Here is a 13,481-nt window from a genome sequence, read left to right on the forward strand (position 1 = left end):
GCAAGTCTTCAGGATTTTTGGCCGGAGCAAAAAGCGCAGCATGCTGCGGTATTTTCTCCGGCCAAAAAACTTTCTGGTCCGGAACTGAAGACATCCTGATGCATCCTGAACGGATTTCACTCCATTCAGAATGCATTAGGATAAAACTGATCAGGATTCTTCCGGCATAGAGTCCCGACGACGGAACTCTATGCCGGAAGACAATAACGCAGGTGTGAAAGAGCCCTAAGCCAGCTCTGTACAGTCCATGCGCTCCAATGATGTACAATTATATTGTGTACAAACAGATCTGCTGGAAAACACAGGCAAGTCATAGAAACAGAAAAGGATGAGGGAAGAAAAAGTCTACATGGTCCATCAGGCCTGTGCGAGCGCTCATTCCCAATAAGTGGCCCGTGTAAATGTGCATGACACACATGTATCAGTGATTGCATGTTTCCTGTGGCACATAAAATCATCTTTTGCCAGCAGTACATAGCTGTCATGTTCAGGGGTTAGGAGAACCACTGAACATATCCCAAGCATTCACAGACAAGACCAACAGATACAGAAAAAGTCAAAACAAACACTTTATTAAACAAATGTACCCTACACAAACATAATCAGAATCAACCTGGCCATGAAGGAACCGCAGCACAGACGATCAGCGGGTTACGGATCAGTGGCAGAAGAGGAACCACTGTGTCAAGTGACCGGTTTGACTTTGGGTCAAACCCTAAGGGCGTTATTCTGGTTCTCCCCTGGTTTTTACCCGGATCTGCAAAAAGTATAGACGACGTCTGTGTGCATTCCGTATTTTGCGGAACGGAACAGCTGGTCCCTAATAGAACAGTCCTATCCTTGTTCGTTATGAGGACAATAATAGGACATTTTCTCTAACTGAGTCACTTCCGTTTTCTTTGAGGTCAGGGTAGCATGCACCCTGCACCCAGCTCTCCTGGAGGCAGACTGATCTCCTAGGCATATAGCTCTCAGGTCTAAATAGCCGGTAGTCACAGGGCACAGTTCACCCACACACCCACAGAAGGCTGCAGCCAGCATGCACAACACAAGCAACCGCATCCAGTCCGCAAGAGCGTAGGTAGCCAGCCTAGAAGGCAATGTGGTGTCACAGTGAACTGTACTGTGACAATGGCCCTTTGTAAACAGGGATGTGCTGATGGCAAACAATAATTCTGTATGGGGATATGAAAACCCTTTTAAACATACTTGCTAACTCTCCTGGAATGTCTGGGAGGCTAGTGGAAAAGGGGAAGGCCTGTTAGACTTCAGGAAGAATTGGCAGATCTCCCAGGCTACTTTCTCATGTGAAGTAGTCCTCCATGTACTTTAGATATACAACTACTCACAAAAAGTGACAACGACGTCTCCTGCTATTCACAAGTTGACTTATTGTCTGCTGAGCCATGGCATGCCCTCAGGTCATTGAGGTTCTAAGACAGAGAGTTACGAGCCCCTACACGGTGACTCAGCTGATCCCATAGGTTTTCAAAGGGATTCAGGTCTGGAGAATGCGCAGGCCACTCCATTTGAGGTACTCCAGTCTCCAACAGCCATTCCCTAATGATGCGACCTCGATTAAGCCTGTGTTGTTCTTGAAGAGGCACAATGACTGGATTAATGATGTAATTCTAGTAGTATTGGCTTGTCACTGTACCATTTACTAAGTGTAGGGCAGTTCTGTATTGACTAGACACACCTGCCCACACTGTAACACCACCAAAGGCAAACAGTGGCTGATTCATAGCACTCTCCTTGACATCTCCAACATCATTGGCGGTCAACATTTTTGCTCAGTGTGAAGCGACTTTCATCAGTGAACAGCACTGAGGTCCACTGGTCCCTAGTCCAGTGTAGATACTCCCTGTCCCATGCAAGACGATGACGCCTGTGGTCAGGTACCCTTGCAAGTCATCTAGCACACAGACCATGCTGATGAAAATGGTTTCAAATGGTCAGACGTGACACTTTGGTGCCTCTCACCTCCCTTAAATGTATCTGGAGTTGTGTGGCATTCATCATCCAGTTCCACAGGGCATTGTTCACAATAAAGCGGTCATCAGTGTGGGATGTGGCCAAAGGACGTCCACTTCTATGCCTTTCTGTGACTCTTCCAGTCCCTCTGTATCTCTGTTGCAACGTAATGATGACACTGTGTGAAACTCTAAGCTCAGTGGCTACTACTGTCTGAGAACATCCTGCTTGAAGCCTCCCAATGGCGAGGTACTGTTGATCAATTGTTAGGTGTCGTCTTGGTCTCATGATGTCAAAATGTGAACAGCATGATAGACTGTTTAAATACCAATTCTAATTGAGCCAGGACATTTATTAGGTGATTCATGAATCAAGCACCTGTTGTGAATTTTGCTGTTAAGCTCCTTGTTAGAGAACAGCAAGTTGTGCAAAGACTACTGAAACATGTTGGGCACGTGAATTCAAAAGTTTAGAGAAGGTCACGTTGAGTTCACCTGTAAAGGTTAGAGTGCATTTTAAGTTCATTCTGAAATTTCACCCACAAGCCAAATATCCCTAACTTTTTGTGAGTAGTGTATGTGGTGTCAGGTTGCTGTATCATTCGATGGGGCCTTGCACGAAAAGTGGAGAAGTGCCACATAAAAGGGGCCAGGGCCTGTTAAGTGTTTCATGTACCACACTATGCATCCTTCCAAACTGGAAACCTTGGCAGGTATGTTTTTAAGTAATAGGGACAGATCAACCTGAAGTGGAGCCTTGTGTGGTAGTCTACAGTAGTTGGGAGAACAGATGCCTATAATAAATGCATCAAAAGTTTACTCCACAACCCTACACTACATTACCTGCCAGTCTCTACAGAAAAGATATCAGATTACTTGAAGGTGATTCGGACAATTCTTAGAAAACCTCCATGCTGTGCTCATATTATTTTACAACTTTGAAATGTATTTTTTGCACAGTTCCCTCTTGCCTTTTTGGATGTTCTTCCACCGATTACTGTTTACATCTCATTGGCATGAGTTGTCGATCACAGCCTGCCATTGTAATGACCGCGCCGAATATGATTCCCACCCAAAGTCATGGTGATCATGGATATCAAATCATTATACCGTACTCACAGGCAGTGGAATACAGCAGAGGCTGCTGCGGTGAAATTTGCATAGTTTAATAATGTTAGCACAATGCAGGGATTTTCCGAACTTTCAGGTACTATAAACATTTTACTTTTTCTCCTGGAGACTCTATAATACTGCACAGTATCTTATAACTCGTAGTAGCAGCAGTAAATGACAAAACTGCACAGAAACAGAATTATGGGAAGAACCTTTTTCTCTCTAATGTTTTCCACTGCAGCTGTACAGAGTTCCTTTGACTGTGAGATATTTTAGACCTTTTACTGTACCTTGCTGAGCTTCAGAAAATGCTCTGTATTCATCTTCTGAATATATTGATACATAAAAGCCTAGCGAGAATGAACGCTTACATTTCACATTTGCTTAAAGCCTCTAAAAAATAACACTTAAAGGTTACATTGCTTGTAAGCCTTCATGTTTCAGTACTCCTTTTTTCTCTTATGCATCCAGTGGTTTGATAGCGGATAGGGTTGTTGGCGCCACATACTTTATTTTTACCTTTTTTGATTTAACTACAGAGTGGTCACTGCAAAATAAAACAGAAAAATTGGCCAATATAAGCAAACTCAGAGTTTCTGCAGAAAAAATGGCACAGAGCACCTGCCCACAAATGGAAACCTGCATGCAAATGGAAAAGAATATGCTTGAAACAGAGAATTGAAGAGTTTGCCCATCAGAATGAATTGATGTCATGTAATGCTAAATTTCACCTGTAGTGGGCGCTGCAGGGAAATTCATCAGCTGCACTGTCAATGTCCAGTAGTGATGAGAAATTTTGTTATATCACTTATGTATTTTGTAGATGAGAATTTTTTAAATATATGGGTACTGTTATAGCGGCGACCTGTGCCTGCCACTGTTATGCTCCTCTGCTTACCCACCCCCTTGTTTTCCTTCTTCTTCTGGTGTTTTCCTTCTTCTGAAGAACGACAGGTCTGGCCACCAAACCAGCACTGTTCACCTTCTTTTGGGGCTTTTGCCTTTTTATTGCTAGCACCTCCTCTTTCTGTCTAAAGGATCTGTGTACACTCCCTCCCTCCCTCTGAAGGGCCAGCACCTTGATATTCTCTAGCCAATGGCTGGTTACCCTGGGGTACCTAAGGCATGTTACCTTGTGGGAAGGTGCCTGATCGATAGGTTTTTAGTGTCCTAAAAAGGTGTGCTGTGTCTACATTTGTCTGCCCAGGTACTGACTTCTCATAGACTTGACCCTTCTCTGCCTGATCTCTATTCTGAGACTGAGCTGCCTTCCCGGACCTTGCTGTCTGCCAGACCTTGACCTGTCCTAGACTATGGTTTCGTCTGATCTCTTGGTGCTCTGCATAGATGTCCCTAGGCTGCTTTGGGTCAGCGGTCACTTGAATAGACACTACTCCAAGTGGTAGCGGACTGATGGTTCTCCTGCAGTGGAGTCTAGATCCCTGTAAAGGATAAACACCAAGTGGGCCACTTAGATAACACCCTTAGGTGTAGCCCAGAGCCCACAGAAGGTCCACATCCACTTTGTAACAAGGGACAACGAGTGGGATCTGGTGAGTGATAAGGCTTTACAACAGCATTTTATCTTGTAGCTTTGACAGATTCCTTTTTAAGCAATTCTTGATGAATTCTGACAAATCCCATTGATTTATAATGGGGCCAACTGGTGTATGTTTTTTTTTTCTTACTGCAAGAATAGCCCTGCAGACTGGGCCCTAACAGTGGTGTGAACAGAGCCTAACTGTTCGCAGCAACCACAGATAATTTCACTAATAACACGCTGGAGCTTTTTGACTTCAGCTCAATAATTTTTAATATTACTAGTATCCTTACAATTGAATGAGATGAGTGAATTTTTAAGTGTACATAACCCTATGGAGGCCGTGTAGAACTCTAGGAAACAATCTGACAGGCTATTCATTGCTTTAATATGTAAAACATATCCCCATTAGTTTTTTTGTTAACAAAACTGAAGTGGAAAAACAAGGAAAACATTAAAAAGCTGTAAAAAAAAAAAAAGCCATAATTAGGCATCCTAGACCTTAAAAGGTGCCAGACAGGAATCTGTACTCACTCCTTAAAAATGGCGTGCATACAGTGTGTGTTATACTGCCGGAGACATTAGGGAAAACGTTATGAATTATGTATATGTAAAGTATGTCAGCGTCTCATTTCCATTCCAAGATACACTTTCTCAAAATTATGTTTTTCCAAGTATTAACAGTCACATAAAAGTATATTATACTGTATGTTTCTCTCATGTGAACGCTATGGTTTAATAAGGATAAGAATAACTGTATTCGGATTTGCCTGATTCTGACCCTGGTTAAGAGATTATCCTTTGGGAAGATTTACTACAAAATGCACCAGAATCCTGGTTCACCTCTTCTGACAAGAGGGTTTAGCTTAGCGAAAAGGAGCTGACCTGTAATGCACAACTGTGGGCAGAAAATGCATCAAGATTTTGGTGCATGATTCCAACCTAAAGTATTAGGTGGTAATGTATCAAGGCTGCTGTGCCAGAAAAGTGGAGTGTTTTTGCCTATGTTGGTGGGGTAGCCATTTGTGAAGTGTAGCCAGATGTTTTTTGGTCGAAGCCACAATTTTACTCATATTGGTCTATGCAACCTTTTTAAAGAAAAAATTAATAAATAAAAAAAAAATCACACAAAAGGTTGCACATTAATTCGGTCCTTTTGTGGAGTGCAAACGGATGACACCTTTATAATAAAAAAAATAGTTAACTTTAGACAAAAAATTCACTACGTATTTTGTGAAAAGGTGGGTCAGGGAGATATCGGCTCCTCAAGACGGTGATACAGTTAAATGTCGAGAGGCCCTAGCAATCGACAGTGATAAATTGCTAGATGCTAGCAATGTGTTAGCATTGACCATGGCATCTAAGGGATTAATGCACTGGCATCTGTATTTTCAACTATGCTGGCGGACACAGAAAGGGCCCGGCTGTCATTAACAGTCAGGCCCCTGATCAAGCAAGCACAGCTCATGTGCCTGCCAGATTAGCACACTATACTATCATGCCACCGGTCAGGAACCCACTTCCCGTGTACATGTATGTCGCCGGTGGGGAATCGGTTAATCCAGATCTTATTTCTTAGTCTTGTAGTATGCAGTTTGTTTTTGTGTCAGAATCAGATATTGTAATAGTATGTTATCTTCATCCGTTTGCTTCATTATCTAACTGTCATCATCTCTCTGCTTCATTGCCTGAATAGCATTTCCTTCCTCCATTTGTACTATCATATAAAAGTCATGGCTGCAAGTGTTGGCACCCCTGAAATTTATCCAGAAAATGAAGTATTTCTCCCAGAAAATTATTGTAATTACACGTTTTGTTATACACATGTTTATTTCCTTTGCGTGTATTGGAACAACATAAAAAAACCTGAGAAAAAGGCAAATTGGACATCATTTTAACGCAAAACTCCAAAAATGGGACGGACAAAATTGTTGGCACCTTTTCAAAATTGTGGGTAAACAACTTTGTTTCAAGCATGTGATTCTCGTCCAAACTCACCTGTGGAAAGTAACAGGTGTGGGCAATATAATAATGGCGCTGAAACCAGATAAAAGGGGGAGAAGTTAACTCAATCTTTGCATTGTGTGTCTGTGTGTGCCACACTAAGCATTGAGAACAGAAAGAGAAGAGAACGGTGTTAGGAAAGGTTACAAGTCCATCTCCAGAGATCTTGATGATCCTTTGTCCAGGATGCACAACATAATCAAAAAGTTTACAAGCCCTGTAGCTAATCTCTGTGGACGGAAGACAGAAATTGATGAAAGACTGCAACGCAGGATAGTACGGATGGTGGATAATCAGTCCCAATCAAGTTCCAAAGAAAATCAAGTTGTCCTGCAGGCTCAGGGTGCATCAGTGTCAGTGGGAACTATCCGTCGACATTTGAATGAAATTAAAAGCTATGGCAGGAGACTCAGGAGCAGTTATTACTAGTGATGAGCGGCATAGGCAATATTCGAATTTGCGATATTTCGTGAATTTTTGGCCAAATATTCGCCGCAAATTTGAGAATTCGTAATCTTCAGTCATTATTTACTTGATTGCGAAGATAGGCAATGTAATATATTCGCAATAAAAATTTGCGATTATAATATTTAGGGGTAGGCAACTTTCCTATTGGTTGCTAGGGATGTTGCTAAGTGCCGATATTTGCGATAAATTCGCGATAAATTCATTATTAGAATATTCGCGATCAACACTATTCGTGAATATATAGCACTGTATTCTAAATATTAGTGAAGTGGCGATATTTGCGATTAAAATTTGTGATTCAAATATTCACGCTCAACAGTATTTATTACTATGGAGAGGGCACAGAAGACTTTATTACTATGGAGGGGGCACAGAGGACTGTATTACTATGAGGGGGCACAGAGGGCATTACTACTATGGAGGAGGCACAGAGGGCATTACAAATGTGAAGGGGGCACAATGGGCATTTCTACTATTGAGGGGGCACAGAGCCAGAGGGCAATACTACAATGAAGGGGCACAGTGGGCATTATTACTGTGAAGGGGCACAATAGGGATTTCTACTATGCAGGGGGCACAGAGGGCATAACTAGCACAGTGGGCATTACTACTATTAAGGAGGCACAATGGCCATTATTACTGTGAAAGGGGCACAATGGGCATTATTACTGTGAAGGGGGCACAATGGGAATTATTACTATAAAGGGGGCACACTGGGGATTATTACTATGAAGGGGACACAATGGGGATTATTACTATGAAGGGGGCACAATGGGGATTATTACTATGAAGGGGACACAATGGGGATTATTACTATGAAGGGGGCACAATGGGGATTATTACTATGAAGGGGGCACAATGGGGATTATTACAATGAAGGAGGCACAATGGGGATTATTACTATGAAGGAGGCACAATGGGGATTATTACTATGAAGGAGGCACAATGGGGATTATTACTATGAAGGAGGCACAATGGGGATTATTACTATGAAGGAGGCACAATGGGGATTATTACTATGAAGGGGGCACAATGGGCATTATTACTATAAAGGGGGCACAATGGGGATGATTACTATGAAGGAGGCACAATGGGGATTATTACTGTGACGGGGGCACAATGGGGATTATTACTGTGAAGGGGCATAATGGGGATTATTACTGTGACTGGGGCATAAAGAGGGCAATACAACTGTAAAAGGGCCACATAGAGGGCATAACTACTGTGAAGGGGGCACAATGTGGGCATAACTACTGTGAGATGGCACAATGTGGGCATAACTACTGTGAGGGGACTCACATCTGTACAAAACTACTGCAAAGGTTGTACAATGAGGGCAATACCACTGTGAGGGGGTACAATTTTTTTAAAGTATGGAAGGGGGGACAAAGAAAGGACCCGCCCTGGGTGCCGAACACCCTAGGCATGCCACTGCTCTGGAGGACCCCACTGCTGACACAGAGACATAAAAAATCTAGACTGCAGTTTGCCAAATTGTACATAAGCCAAAATCCTTTTGGGAAAACGTATTGTGGACAGATGAGACCAAGATAGATCTTTATGTCACTGGGTGACTTGACTGTGTGTAAGACATCATGAAATCTGGGTCGCAATGTAGAGCCCAGTGTCATAAAGCTGGGTTTGTGTCCTAGGTCATGGGCCTCCCAACAGGACAATGACCCCAAGCATACTTTAAGAAGCACCCAGAACTGGGTGGGAACAAAGATCTCGGGAGTTCTAAAGTGGCCAGCAATGAGTCTGGATTCATTACATTCGCTTATCGGCACCCCAATCCTCTCACGTTTAAAATTCCCCTATCTTCCTCCACTCGATACTGCTGGTTGCCAAGAGAGTTTTATTACAACGCTGGTTGTCTAACTCCATGCCTGACGTATCAGCAGTGATATATCAACTGAGGCTGTTGTTGAGATATGATCGGATCGATGCAGAGAGGCACAAGGAGGGATCAGCCACTAAGTTCTTCCGAAAGTGGAAGACCTTCCTCATCACCCATTTTAGTCCCACTGAAATCTCGGAGCTGGTTAAACCATTTCAGTATACCTTCTGGTACCTCTTTTCTTCCCTAAAAGGCACTTTGGGCGCCTTTCAAGTGTAGCCCTCCTGTTCCTCTTTTCTTCCCCGCCCCCCCCCCACCTTTTTTTTCTTTTTCTCTTCTATTATTTTCACTTGAATGTATGTCACTGGGCATCCGTCTGTTGGTACTTGCAACATGATACAGATGGGTTCTCAAGAAATAATGTACACCTCAGGAACTATTGCTTGTTCTCCTCCCTTTCTGTTCCATGTTTGAAAATTGAAAATGTTTCAATAAAAAATAAAAAATAAATAAATTCTCCAAGAAAAATATAACATCAAGATCTGTGTAGTCTTAACCTCTTCAGGACACATGACGTACCGGTATGGCATGTTGTCCTGGTACTTAAGGACACATGACGTACCGGTACGTCATTTATAGTTCCGATCACCGCCGCCCGGCGAGTGGTGATCGGAACCCGGTGCCTGCTCAAATCATTGAGCAGGCACCTTGGCTAAATGCACGGAGGGGTCCCCGTGACCCCCCCAGTGTCGGCGATCGCCGCAAACCGCAGGTCAATTCAGACCTGCGGTTTGCGGCTTTTACCTGTGGTTGCGGCGGCTGGCGGTGGTGCCATCGAGTCCCCATGCGGCTGTAGGGGGGACCCGATGGCATGGAAGGCAGCGCGATGCCTAAGGAAGGCATCACGCTGCCTTCTGGTGATGAGCCTGTGAGATCCAGCCCCCTGGATCTCACAGGCCGGAAGCTGTATGAGGGGGAAAAAAAAAGTATACATATTAGGTATCGCCGCGTCCGTATCGACCGGCTCTATAAACATATCACATGACCTAACCCCTCAGATGAACACCGTAAAAAAATAAAAATAAAAACTGTGCTAAATAAACCATTTTTTTGTCACCTTACATCACAAAAAGTACAACAGCAAGCGATCAAAAAGGCGTTTGCCCGCCAAAATAGTACCAATCTAACCGTCACCTCATCCCACCAAAAATGAGCCCCTACCTGAGACAATCGTCCAAAAAATAAATAAAAAATATGTCTCAGAATATGGAGACACTAAAATATTATTTTTTTTGTTTTAAAAAAGCTGTTATTGTGTACATAAATAAAAAAACTTACATAATAAAAAAAAGTATACATATTAGGTATCGCCGTGTCCGTATCGGCCAGCTCTATAAAAATATCACATGAACTAACCCCTCAGATAAACACCGTAAAATATTTTAAATAAGAACTGTGCTAAATAAACCATTTTTTGTCACCTTACATCACAAAAAGTGTAATAGCATGCGATCAAAAAGTCACACACCCCCCAAAATAACGCAAACCGTCATCTCATCCAGCAAAAATCATACCCTACCCAAGATAATCACCCAAAAACTGAAAAAATTATGGCTCTCAGACTATGGAAACACTAAAACATGATTTTTTTTGCTTCAAACATGAAGTCATTGTGTAAAACTTACATAAATTAAAAAAGTATACATATTAGGTATCGCAGCGTCCGTAATAACTTGCGCTATAAAAATATCACATGACCTAACCCCTCAGGTGAATACCGTTAAAAAAAAAAAAAAAAAACGGTGTAAAAAAAGCAATTTTTTGTCACCTTAAATCACAAAAAGTGTAATAGCAAGCGATCAAAAAGTCACACGCACCCCAAAATAGTGCCAATCAACCGTCATCTCATCCCGCAAAAATCATACCCTACCCAAGGTAATTGCCTAAAAACTGAAAAAATGATGGCTCTCAGACTATGGAAACACGTGATTTTTTTTTTGTATAAAAAAGAAATCATTGTGTAAAACTTACATAAATAAAATAAAAAGTATACATATTAGGTATCGCCGCGACAACCTGGTCTATAAAAATACCACATGATCTAACCTGTCAGATGAATGTTGTAAAACAGCTATTTCTTGTTACTTTGCCTCACAAAAAGTGTAATATAGAGCAACCAAAAATCATATGTACCCTAAACTAGAACCAACAAAACTTCCACCCTATCCCGTAGTTTCTAAAATGGGGTCACTTTTTTGGAGTTTCTGCTCTAGGGGTGCATCAGGGGGGCTTCAAATGGGACATGGTGTAAAAAAAAAACTGTCCAGCAAAATCTGCCTTCCAAAAACCTTATGGCATTTCTTTCCTTCTGCGCCCTGCCGTGTGTCCGTACAGCAGTTTACAACCACATATGGGGTGTTTCTGTAAACTACAGAATCAGGGCCATAAATATTGAGTTTTGTTTGGCTGTTAACCCTTGCTTTGTAACTGGAAAAAAAAAATTAAAATGGAAAATCTGCCAAAAAAGTGAAATTTTGAAATTATATCTCTATTTTCCATTAATTCTTGTGGAACACCTAAAGGGTTAACGACGTTTGTAAAATCAGTTTTGAATACCTTGAGGGGTGTAGTTTCTAGAATGGGGTCATTTTTGGGTGGTTTCTATTATGTAAGCCTCGCAAAGTGACTTCAGACCTGAACTGGTCCCTAAAAATTGGGTTTTTGAAAATTTCTGAAAAATTTAAAGATTTGCTTCTAAACTTCTAAGCCTTGTAAAATCCCCAAAAAATAAAATATCATTCCCAAATTGATCCAAACATGAAGTAGACATATGGGGAATGTAAAGTAATAACTATGTTCGGAGGTATTACTATGCATTATAGAAGTAGAGAAATTGACACTTGGAAATTTGCATTTTTTAAAAAAAAATTTGGTAAATTTGTTTTTTTTTTATAAATAAAAATGATTTTTTTAAACTTCATTTTACCAGTGTCATGAAGTACAATATGTGACGAAAAAACAATCTCAGAATGGCCTGGATAAGTCAAAGCGTTTTAAAGTTATCACCACTTAAAGTGACACTGGTCAGATTTGCAATAAATGGTCTGGTCCTAAGGTGAAATAAGGCTGTGTCCTAAAGGGGTTAATTTATTTTTATTTTTTTCCCGTTTTCTTAATATCTTGCAATGGCAATTAGAATATTTGTCTTCTAAACAGTTGAGGATTTAATCTCATGAATGGTGCTGGTACTGCAGACAGAAGCTCAAGCTTCCATGTGGTGATCAGACAGACATCTTTCTCTTTAATGTTTTCTATAAACTGAGATTAGCTCAGAGGGGTTGGCAGCTCTGTCCCTTTTGTCTAAAAAAATACTCCCCTGCAATATAAATTCTTTTACATCCTATCCTATGCTTTTTAAATTATATGTTGTCACTTCACTATTAATTGTCAACCTAATGCAAAAAGGCCTTAATTCTATATACAATATAATGCAATGTATAAAATAAATAGAAAAATATAGTATTTATCACAAATCACAAAAGATTTAGCCCAATAGGGCTGAATGGCAAAATTCAGATCTGCTACATTAGAAACATTACTTCCTTCTCTCTTAAAAGGCATTGTTAGCATTTATAAATATGGACCTTACCTGTTCCCTTTATGAAATTTCTGTATGTCTTTTAGACCTCTTAGCAGATCAGTGCTGCTCCAATGTGTGCAGAATAAAGTACAGTGGTAAAATGATGGGGCCAAGGAGAAATGCTGGGACGGGGAGTAAGCCGACTTGACTGAGAGCAATAAGCATGAATGTAGCTTTGTTTCTTTAGTAGTGACAACTTCTTACTTCTTGCCAGAATTGGCTAGAGGTATCTGGGAATAACAGACTTCTGCAAACACGTCCAATCCCTAGGATATCCATAATCTTTTCACTACCAGACCTAAACACAAGCCTTCCTTGTAGATCTTCCAATGAGGGCAATTGATTCATAGGCAGAACAGAGTACCAGTAGTATGCAACTAGTTTATTTTTGATTATCCTTCCATCCAGTATTCACTGGAATAAATAATGAATGGTTACTTAGATGCCTAGGAAGAGCCAAAAGCAATTTAACCATTACATGTTATTATATAGTAGAAATCAAACTGTTAACACAGTATATTTTTAGACTGAAAATTTATGAAAGTGGGAAATATTGCAAATCTATGAAAATATACAGTAGGTGCACAGCTATTGTTTACTGAAATCATTTTGGTGATGCGCACATAAGTCGGCGGTAAATATAGTGTCATTGCTGGATAAAGATTTATTGGCCAGTGCACCCTTACGTGCACCAGGATGTCATGTTAATGGGAATAGAGGAAGGACGTAGACAGTAAATGCTATTCATGTTGAAAGAAATAAAATTCATACTTGTGGTAGTTTAATAAACTAAGTATGTCACTTTTTTTTTAAACATTTGGTGGAGATATTTCATTTTTATGTAACTAACACATGAAAGAAATCTTAAAATATTCCACCAGGGCAATCATAATAGATGGCTCACTC

At 41.0% G+C, this 13,481-nt stretch overlaps 1 protein-coding gene across 3 annotated transcripts in view; it reads right to left on the minus strand.

Moving 5' to 3' along the window:
• SCRG1 (stimulator of chondrogenesis 1) overlaps positions 1–13,481 on the minus strand; it is a 249,313-nt gene that overhangs the window by 23,460 nt on the left and 212,372 nt on the right. The window contains exon 1 of one of the 3 annotated variants that reach the window (XM_044297176.1): positions 12,585–12,667. The exons of the other annotated variants lie outside the window; for them this stretch is intronic. The gene's annotated coding sequence lies outside the window, so the exon portion shown is untranslated. Of the gene's footprint in view, positions 1–12,584; positions 12,668–13,481 lie in introns of those variants that run through there. 3 annotated transcript variants of the gene reach the window in all.

The sequence above is a fragment of the Bufo gargarizans genome, chromosome 1, assembly GCF_014858855.1.
Source record: "Bufo gargarizans isolate SCDJY-AF-19 chromosome 1, ASM1485885v1, whole genome shotgun sequence".
Lineage (NCBI taxonomy): Eukaryota > Metazoa > Chordata > Amphibia > Anura > Bufonidae > Bufo > Bufo gargarizans.